This window comes from Haliaeetus albicilla, chromosome 9 (assembly GCF_947461875.1).
Source record: "Haliaeetus albicilla chromosome 9, bHalAlb1.1, whole genome shotgun sequence".
In the NCBI taxonomy this organism is placed as follows: domain Eukaryota; kingdom Metazoa; phylum Chordata; class Aves; order Accipitriformes; family Accipitridae; genus Haliaeetus; species Haliaeetus albicilla.
The window spans coordinates 40,037,721-40,056,613 of record NC_091491.1 but is presented as its reverse complement, the minus strand read 5'-3'; the positions used below and the strand labels follow the sequence as shown (position 1 = coordinate 40,056,613).

The following is an 18,893-nucleotide window of genomic DNA, read 5'->3' as shown; positions in this document are numbered from 1 at the left end:
CTGCATATATTTCACTTGAACCTGGGTTTCTTTTCTCCTGGTCTTCTTATCCAGCCAGGTGAAAGGGTTCTGGAGGAGAACTTAAGAGAAAGATATCCCTCCTCTCTGGTACCAAGCACTTGCCAAGGATAAAGATCAAAACTGGCAGAGGAGGAAATTGATTTCTCTTCAGAGGATGTCACTAGCTGTATCCCACACAAGGATGTCAAAACTGAATCCTCCTTTGGGCAGTAAGATATCAAGGTGTTCTCGGAGAATACCTTTATTCAAGATTCAGTATTTGTTTTATGTAACTGTCAAAAAAAGGCCAAAGGTCCACCTTGAGATGAGCAGTACTCCAAGCCACCATGATTAAAGCCCATCAGTTTCTAAATCAAAAGCATACTAGGAAATTATATGGGTAGCATCAAATCTCTTTGTCTTTTGATCACACCGCCCATGGGGCTCTAATCCCATGTATTTTTAGATGAAGTGAAGATTTCGTTCAGTCCATGGCTGCAACGTGGAATTCACAGAAAGAAACTTAAAAGGTACTTCACAGTTCCTCCTGCGTGGGGAGGTTGGCTGGTCTTCATTTTCCAGGCTTTCTGCTGGGCCATCCAGCTATGACTCCAACTACCATGATGGACTTGCACAAGGAAAAGAAAATTAAGCCACTTTTTCTTTCTTCATTTTTCCTTGAGGTAGTTTGCTTCAACTGTACAGTAAAATGTCTTTTACAAGGACATTACATATTTGCAGAACAGAAAAAAAACTCCTTCGGGGGGGTGAAGGAACACATCTGAGATGGGGGCAAGTCACCAATTCCTGAAGGAGCTTATTAGTTTCTAATAGGTTCGTCTTTCTGAAGGGAAGGAATAGACGGTGTTGCTTCTGTGGCAGCTGAGAAATTTCAGGGACATTTTTCAGCATGAAAAATGCTGAAAGATGGTAAAACCAACCTGTATTTGTTGTTGATGCAGTAATAACTACTAGTAAACTTGAATTGCTGACTTGGGCCTGATTCAGAACCTTTTAATGCCTTTACAAGGCTTGCTCTTACAGATAGCTGGAAAACGGGATTGCTTTTCTTTTTTGCATATGTTCTTTTTGAACATGCTGGGTTTAGTTTTTATATTTGTGGCAAACTGAAATTTCAGAAAGTCTCCATCAGCCAGGGCATCAATAAGTTACAACAATCTAATATGCCCATGGGTATGCTTGTAAAAACTTCTAACCCAAAGAACTCATGCACATCGCGTGTTTAAAATATTTTAATCCTTTGGTAGTAAATGGAAACAATTTCTGTAAAAGTGTGATTATAGCTCAAGTCTCTAAGCAGTGTTTCCTCAAAAGACCTGTGTAAATGAAGCTTCTCTAGGCATTTCTACACGATCAGCCCACTCCTTTTATTTTGCATACAGGTATTTCATTTAAAATATCATTCCCATCTCCTTAGCTGAATACATGGTACTTTCTTAGATCATTCTTCACCTTATTTTGACACTGACCTGCCTGAAGCACTGCTCTAACCTCATGTTAGATGTCTGCCACGTACGTGTGGATCAGCTACAGAGCATCACAGCTTCCCGAGCCTCAGCTCCCAACTTCAAACAACTTCCAACTCAGAAGTTTGTAGCTTTGGGTGCTGGCCAAAAACGATGCTGTCAAGCTGATATAAACCATCTGCTATTGTATTTACCATTTTTTCGGCTCTATATAACTCTCTGGTTTGGAGGCAAGTCCTTCAGCATAGTCCTTGAATACCACATCTTTGATGGAAGGGACAATACGGTCATAAGCCATCAATTTAAATGAGCTCAGAAAAAGTGCCATTAATATAAAAAAATACCTCCACAGCCACCTGTGAGATCGTGGGACTGTTACAGACAGAGAAGGTGGCTGCACAATCTTGGTTACCAGGGTCTTGGAACGGAAATTGTTTTTGTGATGACAACAAAGACACAAGCGCAGATTTAGAGCTTTATCTTTTTCCTTATTGAAATTTATGTCAAAGCTTCCTTAACCAGATAAAAACATTTCAAATGTTTATCCATTTGGTTGAAAACTATTTCCTCAGTGGGAGGATTTAATCAGAATGCTAACATTTCCACCAAAGAGAAGATAGGAAAAAGTTTTATCATAGTATTTTGGCATGATTGTTTCTCTTCTCAAGTGGAATCAGAAAGGACAAACACAAGCAAAACACAATAATGAAGCTACTTGCAAAACTAGCTTTCTCAGAGGGAGTCTGTCTCTGCCTAGGTATGCAGGTTTTCAAAAAATAATGTCTGTGGATAAATGGATTATCATATCTGACCTGCCTCTAAAAGGGCAAATAATACTAGTTTGTAACAACTACTTTTTTTTTTTTTTTAATATCCAGGATGACTTGAAAAAGAGTAGGAGTCAAGCCATGTTGCAATTTCATTCAGTTCATGAAAATACAGCAAGAAATTATCTCTCCGTTGTGTTGCTGTGCAGTGGTCGCAGAACAGTGTCAATGGCCCAAAGGCATGACCCAAACTCCTCTCGTTTTCATAAGCATGAAGTTGGAGTGAAATGGTAGCCTAGGAAGTGAAAAACTTATTTTATTCAGACAAGTCACCTGGCTATCAGTTTTTGCCAGAGTTGACAGAAGGGAAAGGACAGCAGATGCAAGATGATGATTCTGGAAAATCCAAATAATAATAAAAATCCAGTAGAAGTAATAGTGGTTTAAGTAATCTACTTCACCAGACTTTAGAGCATGCCACTCTATAATCTCCACGAAAATAAAACATCAGTATTTATCTGTCAACATTGCTTAATATATAGTCAGCAAAATAGGAAATAGGCCTACATAAAATAAAATCTGGCAAAAGCACAGAGACTGCTTCCCATCCGGCACTTTTCAAAATGTCACCGAATGACATATTATTGTATTTTGCAGCAGAAACCACTGCTGTCCAAGTACTGAGATTTAAACAGACATATTTATGTGGTATTCCTGATCTTGCCCATCAGCTAATTAATTTTCTTTTTTTTTTTTTTTAGAAGTATGTTACAAAACTTTAGAGAATATCGATGAATTTGCTATGGTGTTTTTATCCACAGACTCTACTATGCTTTAAGGAATCTTTTGGCTAAACAAAATTTCTGGCCTGTAATAAAAGCGATGAAAGAGAATACAGGCTTTTGAACTTCCAATCCTCTCCATGTCATGAGATTATGCATGAAGCACAGAAATTATTTCAAAACCAAACATTGTCTCTGTGTGTAATAGATGCAAAGCCAGAGCCCTTTGGCATTTTTAGCACTCATCAGCATTGCGGCCGGAGACTGCAAATCCTTCCACAAAATTCTGACAAACCTGATTACTAAAAAACTGTCAAATCTTCCCATGTCACGTGTAACCCAGCAATCAAATATGAGCCTACAACAGCTTATCTGATAAATCCTATTTCTCAACCTTATTACCAAAGGATAAACTGCTAAAACAAAACCCACCCTTTCTTTTTTTTCACTATTGCTCTGAGATTTTAGAATATGCAGTTTATCTATATTTATCTGAAAAGAAGTCATAAGCATGACTGGGGAGAAAAAGGGAATGGAGCAATTTTAAATATGAGGTTTAAAGAAACTACTTAGCAAACAAAACCCAATCCCTTAGAACTGGCTAAGTATAAAGTTCAGTGTCTTTGCTGTTTCCACCTTAGGTGCCTTCCTTCTCCTCTCTTTTCAGCCCCACCTGTGGCTCTTCTTGAATCTGTGGATTTGTTTAAGGGCCCATGCTTAAACTAAAGCTTCAACATGATTTAATATCATTAAATCAGACGTGATAATGATGAGTCAAGGCAGTGTCATGGAATCAAGACCCTTGAAAACAGTGTTAAATGAATGGCAAATGTTCTGCTAAGTGTTGTATTTAAATAAGCTTGCTTTTGTATTGCTTATGCCTCAGCACTTGTTTTTTGGGACTGGGCCTATTGGTGTTTGACTAACGTTTTACTAAGACAAACCATGTCCATGGAAACAATTTTGAAACGATAGGTGTTCAGGAAACCTGCTTGTAGATAAAAAGAGTGAGTCTTCAGGGACTGGAAGTATTTGTATACTCAGGCTAATCAGGGAGAAGGATATAGCTGCTGGAGAAAGGCAGAGATAAAGGTAAACAAACTCAAATAGTAATTTTATTCAGGATCTTCCTTATAAACAGTCCCAGGTAAATCTTTAAAGTTATTATGAGAAATATTGCATTATTGCACAGTAAAGACACGATGCAGTTGCAATATTTCTTATTGCTAATCATCCCTTAATACTTCTACCAAAGCTGAATCTTTGTTCCTTGTACACAGAGCCTCTTGTTTTTTGAAAGAAGGTGAAGGACAATGCTGAAAATCTCATCTCAGGAAAACATTTTCCATTCTCTAATCATGTTAGGTTTATCCCCAAACAGTGTGCTGTATACATGAATTGGTAAATCATATTCATTGCTTATGCAAGGCACAATATATTCACCACATTACATTTAATAGATCAACGTTACAGTGATTGTTTTATTAACATTAACATTGTATTATTAATGTACAATATCAGTAGCTTCTTTATGCTAATAATGATTAATTGTACTTCTGTTTTGGAAAACAGCCTACCTCCAGTGATGTATTAGAATAACATTTGGTGCTAGCATACCTTCTGCAAGTCTTACAAATAATTTGGTATAACAGATAAGTATATGACAAAGTTAACCAGTCTTCTTAATCTCTTATCAGATTTCATAAGACCATTCTTTTGTAGAAGTCAATCATTATACATTTTTTTGCTGTTTTTCACTGAACAGTCAAATGTTAAATCAGGATCTCTCCTAGGTCTACTCCACATTAACTCCACTGGAGTTGCGCCGTGGTTTATTTAATCCAAATATTTCTGAAGTTCTGAAGTTCTGTGACTATATCTTGTTTAAAAGGAAGAGTGTGCAGAAATTTGTTGTAAAAATAATATATGTAATATGGAAATATTTTTAATAAGAATTTAATACTTAGTACATAATCAAGCAGGTTTCAGCCCTAGAAGAAGCCCAAACACCAGAAATTTAGTTTGGATTCTGTGAGATATGCAGAGAGAGTCAAAATAAGAATTATTAAATGCTCATCGTAGAATTAATCCATGAAACAGTGGGGAAAGGTTCATAAAAACTGTTCCTATTCTCAGAAGAACACTTCCATATTAATTTTATTTCCAAAATAGGTCACTCTTTGTTATTAAATAACTATTGCTCACTTGATTTCTTTTTTTAGAGGAAAACTACAAGGCTGACAAGAAACTTTTGACTGGAATGTGCTTTTAAATGAGACCTACTTCTTCTAGTTCTTTTCTACATCTTGTACTAGTTCCTCTTGTTGAATGTTCAAATTCAGGATGAGATTATGCCCTAATTTATTTCCTCTAGCTCTGGGTTGGTTGCAGAGCCTTTTTTTTCCCCACTATTTTCACTCTCATCACTTTTTCAAAAGGAGGTGGGATGAAAGGGTTGTATTTATGGCAGTCCTTTGTGATTTATGTTATATTTTTTAAACTGTGTTGTACGCTGGACCAGATCCATGGGCCCACACCTACAGACAAATTCAGGAACAAGAGAAGTCAAACCCTGTTGGCAAATGGACAACAACTACATTTGAGAGCATCTCAAGGGCAGGGGTTATTTTTTACCTAGCTTATTCACCAGTGATATAATAAAGATGCAAGAAATATTCAAAATATGGAGGAGAATGCAATGAGACCTAAAAAACTCACCGAGTTTGTATGTGAAAACATCAAAAGAGACTCGGATGGAGATTATCCAGATTGTGGAAAGAGTCGAGTCAATTCCTCTCTAAGGGACCCGCATGAGATGCCCGACCCGTCAGTCCCTATGCAGTCCCCGCTCCACAGCTACCCAACTGGCTACAGGCACTGTGACCCACCGGCACTGTCCCTTCACCCCTTTCCCCACCACCGCACCCCGAGAGGTGAAGATGTGCCTGCTCCGTCGTGGGTGCTTGGAGAGAGGCAGCCTCTCGTTAGGTTTCCTGATGAGGAGGAGGGAATTTATTGCAACGGGCCAGTTGTCCCTCTTCTGCTTGCCACAGCACAAGAGCACCCACTGTGAAGATGGCAACCATGGTAACAGTGGCTATACAGTTATATAGCTCACATTTCTGACAAATTGGCGGCAAAGTGCTTCCCATATCTCTCTTAAAAGTAGCAATTATGGTATCTCCTGCATTTTATCTTGCAATAAAACACCTGATTTTAGAAGTTTTTAGGAAATATCAATACACAGTAGTTGCCACTTGGTGTTTGTTGGCCTCATAAACCCTGTTATTATTCATTTTTGTTTTGCATAACTGCATGCCAATTAATTTTCTGTTAAACTAACTTACCTATGCAGGACCACACAGTCCCCAACTGAGTAATACATGTTTGCTTCCCCTTCTCATTTTCTTCCCCAAATGAGCTGCAGGCATTTAAATACCCACTATAACTGTAAATCTCCAAAGCTGTCTAGGAGAGGTGGTCTGTAGATATGAGGATGCAATCCGAAATTTCTCCTAAATGCACTGGGATTGAGCCATGAAGATGAATTCTTGCAAAGCACTCATGTTTGAAAGGGAAGCTCAACTATACTGCTTTTGATATACTGGGTTTAATCCTCCAGGTTTTGTCTTACTTCCTAGTGTTGTCAGGTCAACTTTAGAAATAGGTGACATATCAAGTTATGAACAAGGACCTATTTTCCTAGACCTCTGCCAGCTAGAGGTGATTGCAGGGTATACATATGGTAGCTTTTCTGTGCTTGGTATAACCTATACCTGGACGAAAGTATTTATTGTATGCGGTATCTTAGGAAGTATATGGCCCTTGAGACAACTGAACTGGCGTTACTGCTAGAATAAGTTATGTTACAGCTAAATAATGTTACAACCCAAAGAAGATCATTGTGGTACAAGAAGCGGTGGGAAAAGGTTTAAAGGGAACTTTTCTTTCCCAAAGGCTCTATGTTTCTTCACCTTCCATCCTTACAATCTAAAAATGTTATCTCTATTACCTCAACAATCTTTTTTTAAGACTTTACAGGTTATTTCCGTGTGCATGTACATTTAGGTGGCTTTTTTCCTCTTTGCTTTTATGTGTGTGTGAAAAACGAATAAAAGCTAGGTGATAAAAGAAAAGATATTTCATTAATAAAACCTTTTCAGATCTTTACTTTATTAACCACTAGTACCACTAGTCAGGGAAAAAAAAATAATCCTTCACAGTCAGAATTCCCAAGTGGATTCTCTTAGACAGCAAAAAAGGGTAAAAAACAGCTGCATTAAAAAAATATGGAAAGTAGCAATCTACTGCCTTCATTGCTTCATGATTATGTTACTTACATTTATCTGACGAAAACAAATACTTGCTATAAATGTAAAACAACATGATCTGAAGCAAAAGTACTGGTAGCCTGGCACACAATTGAACCATTTACATCAAATAGATTGCAGTTATTGCTAACGTACCCTGTTTTCCCGTCATATTTTGTATCTTTGTGAATAACCATGCACTAAAGAACTGTACACAAATGCTTCATTTAGGAACTTCTGATTTGTCATGAATGCTCTACAGCCATCAAGTGAATTGCTGAATATTAAAAAAACTTCTGCTGTTTCATCTAAGTATGAAGAAGAATGACATATTTTATAGGATCAAATAATCACGTCCTTTTTCCTATATTCCTCTTTTTGGAACCTAAAAGCCAATTTCACAGTAAGAAATATTCGTCTAAGTTTCCTACTCTGCATTTGTCAGATAAATTTTTATTATCATCTTCATTTACATATACATGATATTTGGCACTAACACACAGGAAGACAAGAAGCCATCTTTCAACTTGCGAACCCTGCAGTAAATTCTATTTTTGGACAATTCCTGAGCTCACCTGAAGCCCTGTCGAGGCTGTTTAGCAGAACATTCTCATACACACTTGGCAACTCTCCTGCAAAATCAGTCTTCTCTTTGCATCTACAGGGGAGCTCTTTAAGGGTGTAGGGGGAACTCCTAAAAATATTAATTGAATATTCTTAAAAGGAAGAAAGATCCCAAAGGTTTGATGGTTCCATGAGCCAAAGGATATGTTTCAGATGAGATGGTTAAAGTGGCAGGGTGACATGATGTCTATAGTTAATCAAATACAGGCATGAATGGCCATGGTATTTGGGGATACTGTTTCTGAAGAAAATGACCCCAAGTTGGCTAGGACTCAGACTTGGACTTCAACTGATGCTCCTTCCTGGAGCATAGGATTTGATTTTAGATGGACTGGGAGTGTTATGATGACAGTTCTCATCATGGTAGTTGGTAATTTCTATTTCTGGTCCAGGCTGGAAGTCTGAAGTGAAGAACCATGGGAAAAATATCATGAGGAAAAGATTTTGGTGCTTCAAAAGTGAAGATTATGTTGAGGCTCAAAAGGATGAAGGTAAGTGTTTGCACCAGAATGGATAAATTAGTCTACATGCTTCAAGTATCCCTGTTTTATAAACAATGATTAAATTAGAGTAAGGAATTAAACCCAGTACTGTTTGATTTCTCTTGCTAGTTAGTTTTTCTTAATAGAGGACATTAGACATCTACGATGATGGTCTCTGACCCTTTGTACCAACCATAAAGAAAAAAAAAATTACAATGTTTGCTTCAACAGTGTTACTGAAGTTTAACACATACATTCTAGACACCTCATTTCGCCAAAAACAGGAGTTGATTTTCCACTAACTGAGATAATTTTCTAGGTCTCAGTGGAGACACTCCTTATTCATATAGCTGTGAAAAAGGAAGGTCCATAATGTTTGCAATGAACTTTGCTTCTTCCTTGAAGATAAAACAACCAGAATTACATTTGCAGCAGGAATAACCATGGCCTCTATTCTATTGATTTTCTATGCTATTGCAGATCTGGATTATTGTCTGTTCCTGCCCAGCTGGAGGTGTTCTGTGAATTTCTGAGATTTAACTATTTATTGTTTTTTCAGTAATTTCTCAACGTTTCTCTGAGTTTTTCAACCTGCCTAATCCTTAGACGATCTACACCTATGGGAAATAAAATTTTTAAAGCTGCCAAAAGCCAAAGTATTTTTAGAGAGGGCATTATGTATTGATTATTGCCAAATCTCAGTGGACTAAGACACTATGTTATTGTCAGCAATTTTATTGCTGTCATTGCTTTTTCTTTTTTTTTTCCTTTAATAGTTACGAGTGTCTCTAATGTATTTTAGACAAAACTGTTCCACCAGCTAGAAGATACTGAGAACTTTTCATAAGAACCATATCTAGCTTTAAGAGACAGAAAAATGAATATACTTGCTGCATTTCTGTTTCTATCACGCATTGTCAGTCCATAAGCAAAAAAAGAAGAAATGCTGTTTCTGTTTGTTTTGATGAGCAAAGGGAATAATCTCATTCTTTTCTTGATCTAGCTATCCCTTTGCAGACTATGGATATCTTATATATAATGTAAAAACGTTACAGAAATTGAAATGTGTGAAGGGTAGACAGAAACAAATCTATTGGGATGCATAGAAACAGGAATTCATCAGGGGAATTGGGCCCAGAATGCACACAGATAATTTGTGAATGACGAAGATTCTGCCCATCTGGAAAATTTTATAAAAAGTTCAGCTTGATGCATTGTCTGAGAGGCAAAGCCCTCCTTGCTTCTGTTATCCTCACTCTGCAGCTTGGTAAATATTTACCCTCTTAAAACAACCTTGCACAGAGCACAAAGTCGAAAAGAGAGGCTTTGGCTCTTGGACCCAAACTGTTTATGGTCATGTTGGAGCCAACAGGAGTGATGCAGGACTGGTGATAACCACAAACCACAGAATAAATAAATTAAAAATTCTGAGAATAGTCTACCTGTTCTGCACATAGTGATGCATCTTAGTGGCTAGCAGAATTTTATTTCTGTATTTGTCTTTGATAAACAGCTTTTTATCTCTCCTGCTTTAGCTTATTCAAAAAAGAAAATAGTGTCAAGAGATTTTCCCCTTTTCTCATGACATAATTTGGCATACTCCCTGACATTAAGCAGACCTTTTTTTCAGATACCGATAGCACATTTCTGTTCCCAAACAGACCCAGATAACCAAGGCCACTGCCGGCGAGAGGCTTATCTGTGGTGTTTCTGTCAGAAAATAGGCAGTGTAACACAGGTCAAGTAAGCTGGGGCTTGAGCGAGAGAAAGTGAAAATTAACTGAAAAGCCCAACTTACAAGACCTCAAATAATGAACTTGTGCAACTTTCTGTTCTCTCTGATGTTAATATTCAGGAGGCTCAGGCTAGCCTGAACCTGATGTATTTAAGCTGTGCATAGGGTACTCCTCCCTGCAGGCATGCTAAATAATATTTTTATTTCTTCCGCTCCTCTCTTATGGGTCAGACTGAAGTAGGGGCAGTGTCGGTGGGGATGGTGTGACAGTTCAGACAGGAACCTCAGGATCCCCAGATTTCCTCCTGCATTTTGAGACGTGCCATTCCTGTGTCTTGATGTCCCTTGTAAAACATACTGGGATGGAGGGAGGGCACTGAAGGAGTCCCCCGGACAGACGGAGCGGAGCAGGAACGCTGCAGCTGCTTTCCATCGGCACGTGGAGGGAGCAGAAACCACTCCCGAAATAAGGTGTGGAGATAACTGATCTCCACTTGAAAGGACTTTAAGAAAACATGCAACTGCTCAAGTTACTGGGATCAGTGGGTGACAGTAGAACAGCCCCTCAGCCTCTCATCTGCACAAAGCAAACACTCTGGAAAACACGCTGGGCTGCTACCCAGGTACAACCATTATCGACATCAGGGGTCTTTTCTCAGAAAGTGTTTCTTCTTCTCCTCTTCTTTGGTGTTTCCTATTGCTTAAGTGAGAGGAAGCATAGAATGGGAGTTGGAGCTATACAAACTCCAGGGACGTTTTTGCATTTTATCAGCCTGTTTGCTTATCTTCACTTGCTCTGGAGAGTACCTTTCAAATGATCTCTGCAAAGTCAAAACCTAACATTGTCATCATGCTCATCCTTTAAAATAATGCAGATTTTTTTAGCAAACTTCTAAGCAAAATCTAAAGTCTTTCATAAATTCTACATACCCAGAGAGCAGTTACAGAGCACATAATATGGATCACATTGTGAGTAACATAGCTAAACTCCTCCTAACATACAGCACAGGTCAGCAGAACAAATCTGCAGTTAATTTAATAAGCAGAATTCTCCCTTCTGCATTTGTTACACACAAACTCTTCTTTGTACAAATAACTTTTTTTTTTTTTGCCTTTGCTTGTGTTATTCCCAGTGGCTATTTTTTAGTGTCATTTTGCCATTTCTTACAGGTTTCTTTGTACTGTAATTATGCCAGTCTGTTTCCCAAATATACATTTTTGGTACTGAAATACAAAGGTTAGACTGCATGAAGAAAGGTAGAATAATTTTCACAGAATTATTTCAGTTACTTCAGAGACTGTACATAATGTTTTTACAACTTTCCATAGATTTTCCTTCTCCCTATACTTGCACATAACTGGTAGTCACTCAGACAGTAAGACGTCCTGACTATTGCAGTGTAGGAAAAGAAACTGCTGCACCTATATCTATTATGAGCACATAGTGCAGTCTACATAGATATTTTACATGAGACAAATGGTTATTGTCAAAGAGACTGGTAATATCTTGCTTGAACATTTTCAAGCTGGCTCTAGGACTGTATATGCAATGCTAGCAGTGATGGAGTGGGTACAATATTCTTACAGTAGCATAGCTCCCTGCAGACGTCAGTAGGTTTTATCAGGCTCAGAGGGAATGTCTGACTGTTTATTGCACTGGTGAAGTTCTCCTGCTCTGAAAAGCTCAGAGCAGATTAGGCTTTTAAAAAGCATTGACTCTTTAATTTTATATTTTAATGTTTTTTGACTAGGAATGGGTCTGAACTTTTTGCAAATTTTTATCAGAAACAAACAAACATGCAAAATATTTCCCAGAGATTGCTCTATGGTTTATGATCTTGTATAATTTCAGGTTTGAAACATGTAAACAACACGACTAGGCAACATGTCAATTGCCATAGAAGATAAAACTCCAAGAACTAAGTTTCTAAAATTCCAAGCAGGCTTTGGGACGGGGTGGTAATAGTTAAACATATAAACTCCAGCTCTCTTAAGGTAAACAACAGAAATCCACTGAGGCTGGCTGCAACAAGGTACTGGATGGATATTCAGAGATATCTACTTTAAAATATTTGTTCATCAGTATGGGAGGCCAGCTTTCTTGCATTAGCTTGAAACTCTCCCTCCAGCAAGGTTATAGAGTGGCATTATAATTTCATAATAAGATGTAGTGAGGCATAGGATGAGCACAGTCTTCCTGATGATATGTATAAGACTATTCTGAACTAAAGGCACAAGGAGGTGCCTCACATTAAACGATGGGAAATTACACAGCCCGTTTAAAATATTGACTCAGAACTTTATGCAGCAAAGTGCTTCAGCTTAAGTCTATCCTTTTTCAGCAAAGCACTTATTTTTGTGGGTAGCTTTAAGCACCGACATAAGTCAGTTGATTTTAATAGGGCTCTGCTGCATAGACACAGCTTGTTGAAACTAAACCCAGAAAAACAGTTTAGCAAGGGCCATCCAGTTTTCCTGGCAGAGGCCAGGAGACATTAGCTCTTACATTAGCTCCCCTCTCTTGACACTCTGAAGCAGAGACGAGATTTTGCTCCCTGCCAGCACAGCACCTTTGCCTTTCTCCGAACCCTCGGCTCATTTGCTGGCCGAGGGACCGGTCTGTCACTGTGCCAGGCTGGGGAGGAGATGCTTCTACCAGAGCAGCTTCACTCTGGTACGTGACCCAGGGCAATGGCATTTCTGCTATTCCCTTCCGTTTCCCGCTTGCATCTACCCCAGCATAACTCTTCTCACCACTCCTCAGAGCACGACAGAGACAGTAATCAGCTACCTGACTCCATTTCCTTCCAGGCACCTGCTTGCTTGAAAATTATCAAGGGCAGCAAGCACTGCGACAGGATTAGAAGGATAACAAGCTAAAACCTTACCCTGCCAGATCTGCAAGGATGGTTATGAAGGAACTAGAGGGACTTAAAGTCCAAAAATTCCGTACCACATACGATCCAGGATTGCAGTAATCCTGTTGATGGCAATTTACTTACACACATGCAAAGATAAAAAAGAGGAACGAAATCCATATTCTTAAGTCTACTGTTATGCAACTGTGATTTCCCATCTCAGTATTCATCACAGTGTTGAAGCCATAGCAAAGCAGGTAGTGTCCACAGGATCGCCAGTGAACACACTGGACTTTGCAGTGTCACACATCACCATTCGTGAGATTGGAAGAAGTACGGAGGAGAGGGTGTGTCATCCTGCGATGAGGTTTTTTACCAAACCGCTGCTCCTAACACCAACCCTGCAGGAGCAAGCTGAAGCTGCTGAGATCTCTCTGGTTTATAAGGCCCTTGTGCAGTAGTTAATCTTGTCTTATAATATATTATTGATATTTTCCTAAAGGAGGGGGATTCACCATTTCTAATTATAAGAAGCTGCTAGAAAATAAATGAAACCAATAAGTAATAAAAGACAGATCTCAAGAGCATTGAATCCAGATTATCCATCGCAGATGTGAACTGGAGGCAGCTAATGGCAAAAGACTTTGGTCTCTAACTTCTCAATTGAAATACTATGGCTGAGTTGGTGGCTGTATTATAACACTATTTACAGACACTGTGTGAAATCACAGGCATAATAAACCCAGAGAAAGTGCTAGCGAAATTGAGAGGGAAATTCGCACTTCATTGAATTCAGTGTCAACTTCCATTAAATTCAAAGGGACATGAGAGTCTTCACGGGGTTACTGAGCATCTGTAAACATTTCCAAGTATGCCCCAAGTTACAGGTTTATTTTTCGGTTCAAAGAAATTGGCCAGGCAAAGGTACGTTTATTTCTTATTCTAGAAATAGGAGACCAAAGAAGAATGAGACAAGAGGCTTGATAAGAGAGCAAAGATATTTAAAAAATTGATCCAAATCTTATGATATTTGGGGTGCTGCACAGTTTGGGAACCCCACTGGATATGGGGAACCTAATCTGATATGACATGCTCAAGCACGGCCACCTGGATCCAGTTGCCGAGGACTGTGTCCAGACAGCTTTTGATTATGTCCAAGGATGGAGACACCCCAGCCTCCCTGGGCAACCGGTTCCAGTGCTCGGTCACCCTCACAGTAAAAAAGTGTTTCCTGATGTTCCCGTGCTTCAGTTTTTGCCCATTGCTTCTTGTCCTGTCACTGGGCACCACTGGAAAGAGCCTCGCTCCATACTCTTTGCACCCTCCCTTCAGGTATTTATATACATTAATAAGATCCCACTTCAGCCTTCTCTTCTCCAGCCCAAGCTCTTTTTGGAGAATGCTTCCTCTTATCTGTCTTCGTCAAAAGGCAAAATAGCAGCTAATCTCAAGGTAGGGACAGCAAGATCACTGGATCTTATATTAATGAATTAGAAGATTGAAATGAGAAAAAAAACCACTGTGATAAGTTTAGAGAGCTCTTGTTCAAATAAAGCTTCTTGCTTAAATAGCACAGGAAGAAAAGAAGAGCGGAAGGATATCTAAACATTTCAGTGATAAACAATATTTAAAGTCTGTGCCTCTCCCAGCTGTAACAGGAGAGGCAATCCTGTATGCTACAAACATGAAGTTGGCACCTCACTCTTTTATAAATCTTCCTGTGGTGAAGGTTACAGTCAACAAAGCATTGCAATTCTTGGGCATGTGTGACATGCTATTACTTGTGCATTCATCTTAGTTATAAATACATGCTTAATTGTTTTGGAATTTGTGTGTGTGTGTGTGTGTGTCAAAGCATAACTTGTACATTGACTTCTGCTGAAAGGGTCATTGACTTCTGTTGAAGAAGTGGGGGCAGGCTCAGGTCCTAAATTAGGGTTCACTTTAAAGCCTACAAACTTCAACTGAAAGGCTTTTCTTGACTTCAATCACCTCTAGATGAGGTTTCTAGTGCAACAAATTTAACCTATTTGCAGCAAAAAATCTTAGAGAATTAAATCAAAGGATGACTGAAAATCAAATCATAAAGTTTTCTTGAAAACTTGGCTTTTAATTGTTATTCAGAGCTAAAAGTGCAAACACAAAAGCTGGGATAAGATCTACTAGCCTGAAGATTTAATATTTATAACCAACTTGGAGTGGTAGGAAAGGCAAAATGATATTTGTTAAGAAATGGACTGCAGCTGAATTCTGTGTATGGGAACATCTTAGTTGGCAACCACTATCAAAAATCACCTTGTCTTTTTTTTTACTGATAAAGCAAAACAATATAGAGGAATTCTGCAGATTACTTAAGGTTCCACAGCACTGAATAACAGTCTAGGCAACATGGAGAGGAAAAGCAAGAACAGAAAGGAAAGGGGAAAAAATACATGAGTAACTGAAAACTACCTGATGCAATTTTCTAGAGGGATACAAGAGGAAAATAGAGAGATTAGTTAGTTATTAGTGAGAGATATTAATTAATGACAAAGGAAAATGACCTAAGTGTTTTGGTTACGTGAATTTGAATTGAAACTGGAGATTAAAAAGTATCACAATCAGGTGAACTGTGGATTCTGCTGTAGAAAAAAAAAATGTAAGTGTTCATATTATGTAGCTTGCTGGATTTTAATAATCTAAATATTGACTGGGATAAGTATTACACACACACATAAAAAGAGAGGCTATTTGACTAGAGGAAATGGTACTTCTCTTTGAAGACTTTCTTGATTAATGAATTTCTTCCCTTACTACTGTACATTTCAGGTTAGTCACAAATCCGGGTCTGAAGTTCAGCAGCTGTTTAATCTGGTTGTTGGCGATGTTGCTTCTCTGATTGGAATACTTGATGAGACTGAGTTCCACCAAAGGAAGCAGCAAAAAGTTTTCCTTCATAATGCAGGTGGTAGTGAAGAAAAACTACATTGTCAGCAGTTCTGAGCACCTTTCTGGTTGTGTTTGGCAAATCTGAGATCTACAATCAATCAATGAACTGAGCTTCTCCATATAGTATGGAGTTATAGTGTGTCTCAGAAGAAGCTAAGATATCTGGCTAGGGGACTATAAAGTGAAGTCAAGCAGATAAGTCCTGATTCCCAAACAATGAATGAGAACTTCCATAATTCAAACAGAAATACCCTTGGAGCAGTACACGTATTTATTGCAATTCATTTCTTTACATTTTATTTTACAAATCCTCCATTACTTGCTTCAGTTACAGTGAAATGGCCTACTGTATTTCAAGATATTTCAAGCTGATCTTGTACTTCACTTTTCTATGTCAAGAAATATTCAGACAATTGAACAATCAGATTACTGAAAAGCTGTTAAGTGCTTTGTGATGCAAGGAAGTGTGAGCTATTTAAGAACTAATGTGAAAAATGGCAACTTATATGCTATCAGGTAGGTCTAAAAGGGAAAAAAGGAAGAATAAGTCAACATGATTAGACAGGACTGTATTCAATAAGCACACTTTTGTTTTGAAATTGTGAGAGAAGAATGCTATTTCTTAGGAGATTTTCTTTTGGATTGTAGAGGAAGATACTTCTACTCTGTAACATGTATTTTGCCCCTGCAGTCCCCATAGTTTGTAAGAGTAATCTGATTGAAAACAATTGGCTGCACAGAAATAAGAATTTTTTTTTACACTGGAGAAGCTAAAATGAATCCCCTATACTAAAAATTGCAAAGATTATTTGTGCAAGAAAAGAAGTGTTCAATCAATCATTTTAAAAGCAGAAACCAGGTCAAAAAGAAAAATGTTTCATTAATGATAACTATTTGGCAACTCTGAAGAGGTTTCTCTGGAACGAGAAGTTGTGAGTTCATTTGAGTGGACGCACCACAAAACCATTACTTTAAACGACTAGTAACTTTGGCCAAAGGACTAAGTGAGCATTTGCAACTAAGTGCCACATAATTGAATAAAACTTAGAATCATAGAGTCTGTGTTTTGCTGTGCTTTATCGATTGAGATTTCCCAAGCCCTCAGTACTGAACTAAAACTACTCACTCTGAGGTTAAAAAGCTAGGCAAATATTAACGGATGAATTCCCACACCACCAATAGGCAAACTGAGATGCAGGAGGTTTAAAGGAGTGTGTCCTTCTTTTGCACAAACTTTGAAGAGACCCAGCTTGCACTGTTTCTTTCTTGCATGAAGCAGGAAGGAAGAACCACTGCCGACCATTCTGAGTTTGCATGCTTTTATCTGCAAGGTTTGCAGAATGGATAATTTAAATGGGGGGAGAAAAAAAAGCAACTTCACTGTAAAACCACAGCACTGCACTGCACAAGGTGTATGTGAGTGAGCAGCTTCTAAACTGATCCATGGGATGTCCCAGTGGGAATAGTGGGTCTGGGTCAGCCAGGAGGAGGAGGAAGGACTCTGACATGACCCCCCTCCTCTTTGCTCCAAGACCCCGGGTTGGCCCAATTGCCTGACCTGCCCAGAGGGAAACTGTCCACCACTGATCCCCAAAGGGCAGCCAGCAGCACTGGTTTGTATCCCAAACTGGTGCGTGTTGAGTGTAAATCCCTTCTTCATGCTGCCCCACTTTCCCTCACAAGCAGATACTGCAGTGCTGCCTCAAACACAGTTATATAGCTGCCTTTAGTGCAGTGTCAGAGAATGCCTGGTAGAATAAGTGACTGGTTTTAATTCTTATAGGTTATCCTGATCACAGTAAATGAATGAAATCCAGCTTTCAAACACCAAGGCTGTGTTCCAGCTGCCAAATTTTCACTTCCCAGTCTCAGAGATGACCCCCTCCCATAGCACCATCATTTCTGCACTGTACGAGTTAACAGCCTGAGGTTATCTTCCCAAAATTCTACCATTCTAAAACATATTTAGGTTGCACTGAAAGTCTACATCTGTCTTCGAAAGGACTAGGAAATTGGCAATGCAGAAAATTCAGTAATTCGTGAGTCATGTGCTCATAAAGCGAGAAAAGCCTTATATCAGAAAATACTTTTTTAATAATATATATCGAAAACATAGCAGAAACTGTGTTTTTAATAGAGACTCCAGGATGGAAATACAATCAATGTTTACTAACATTTGAAAAAAATCTAAGAGTTTATGGTAATTGACGATGGAGTGCCAAAGAATTTCCCAGAGATGAGTGCCCATTTCCATCAAAATTTAAGTCAATGACAAACTATTGAGACATTTTCATGAACTCCAAAGGATTGAAAGGAAAGTGTAATGATACTTTTAATTATAGCATTTTCTATCAATATATATATTTACAGAAGTAGATATACCCTACAGAAATATGGTAAGTATTTGTATGAAGAAAAGTGAAGAGGTTCAGAAAAAATGCACATTCTACAGAAAATAGGGAATATGGGCACTGTAATTAATGGATCAAATTGCCAAGGAATTGCAAAGAGGATCAGAGGGTAAAAAGATAATTAGCTGATCAAAGGGTAAGAAGCCAAGTGTTGAAATAAAGTGGTAGTAACACAGACAGCTAAAGAGGAATTATTGACCAATAATTGTATTGCTTCAGGCAATGTATGCTTTGCTAGAACCATTATTAACAAGGTTTTTAATGGACTAGTCTATTTTCATAAATGCGGGGTTATGAATGTCAAATGCCATGAATTCATTGTAGAGCCAGAGTGCACTACCAGTAACCTAGATTTTAGGAGTTTGTAACAGTAATACCAACGGGAAATAGAAGGAATTCAGGCTGCAGTGGCTGATTACATGGTCAAGGGAGCTTCCTTTGAATATAGATGTAACACAGAGTGTGATTTTCAGAGATTTGGCATAAAGCTTGTTCTTATATCAACATAA

At 38.4% G+C, this 18,893-nt stretch overlaps 1 protein-coding gene across 1 annotated transcript in view; it reads right to left on the bottom strand.

The window, feature by feature from the left end:
• Positions 1 to 16,209: 16,209 nt before the first annotated feature.
• BCHE (butyrylcholinesterase) overlaps positions 16,210 to 18,893 on the bottom strand; it is a 46,133-nt gene continuing 43,449 nt past the window's right edge. The window contains exon 5 of the mRNA XM_069792801.1: positions 16,210 to 17,297. The gene's annotated coding sequence lies outside the window, so the exon portion shown is untranslated. The remainder of the gene's footprint in view (positions 17,298 to 18,893) is intronic.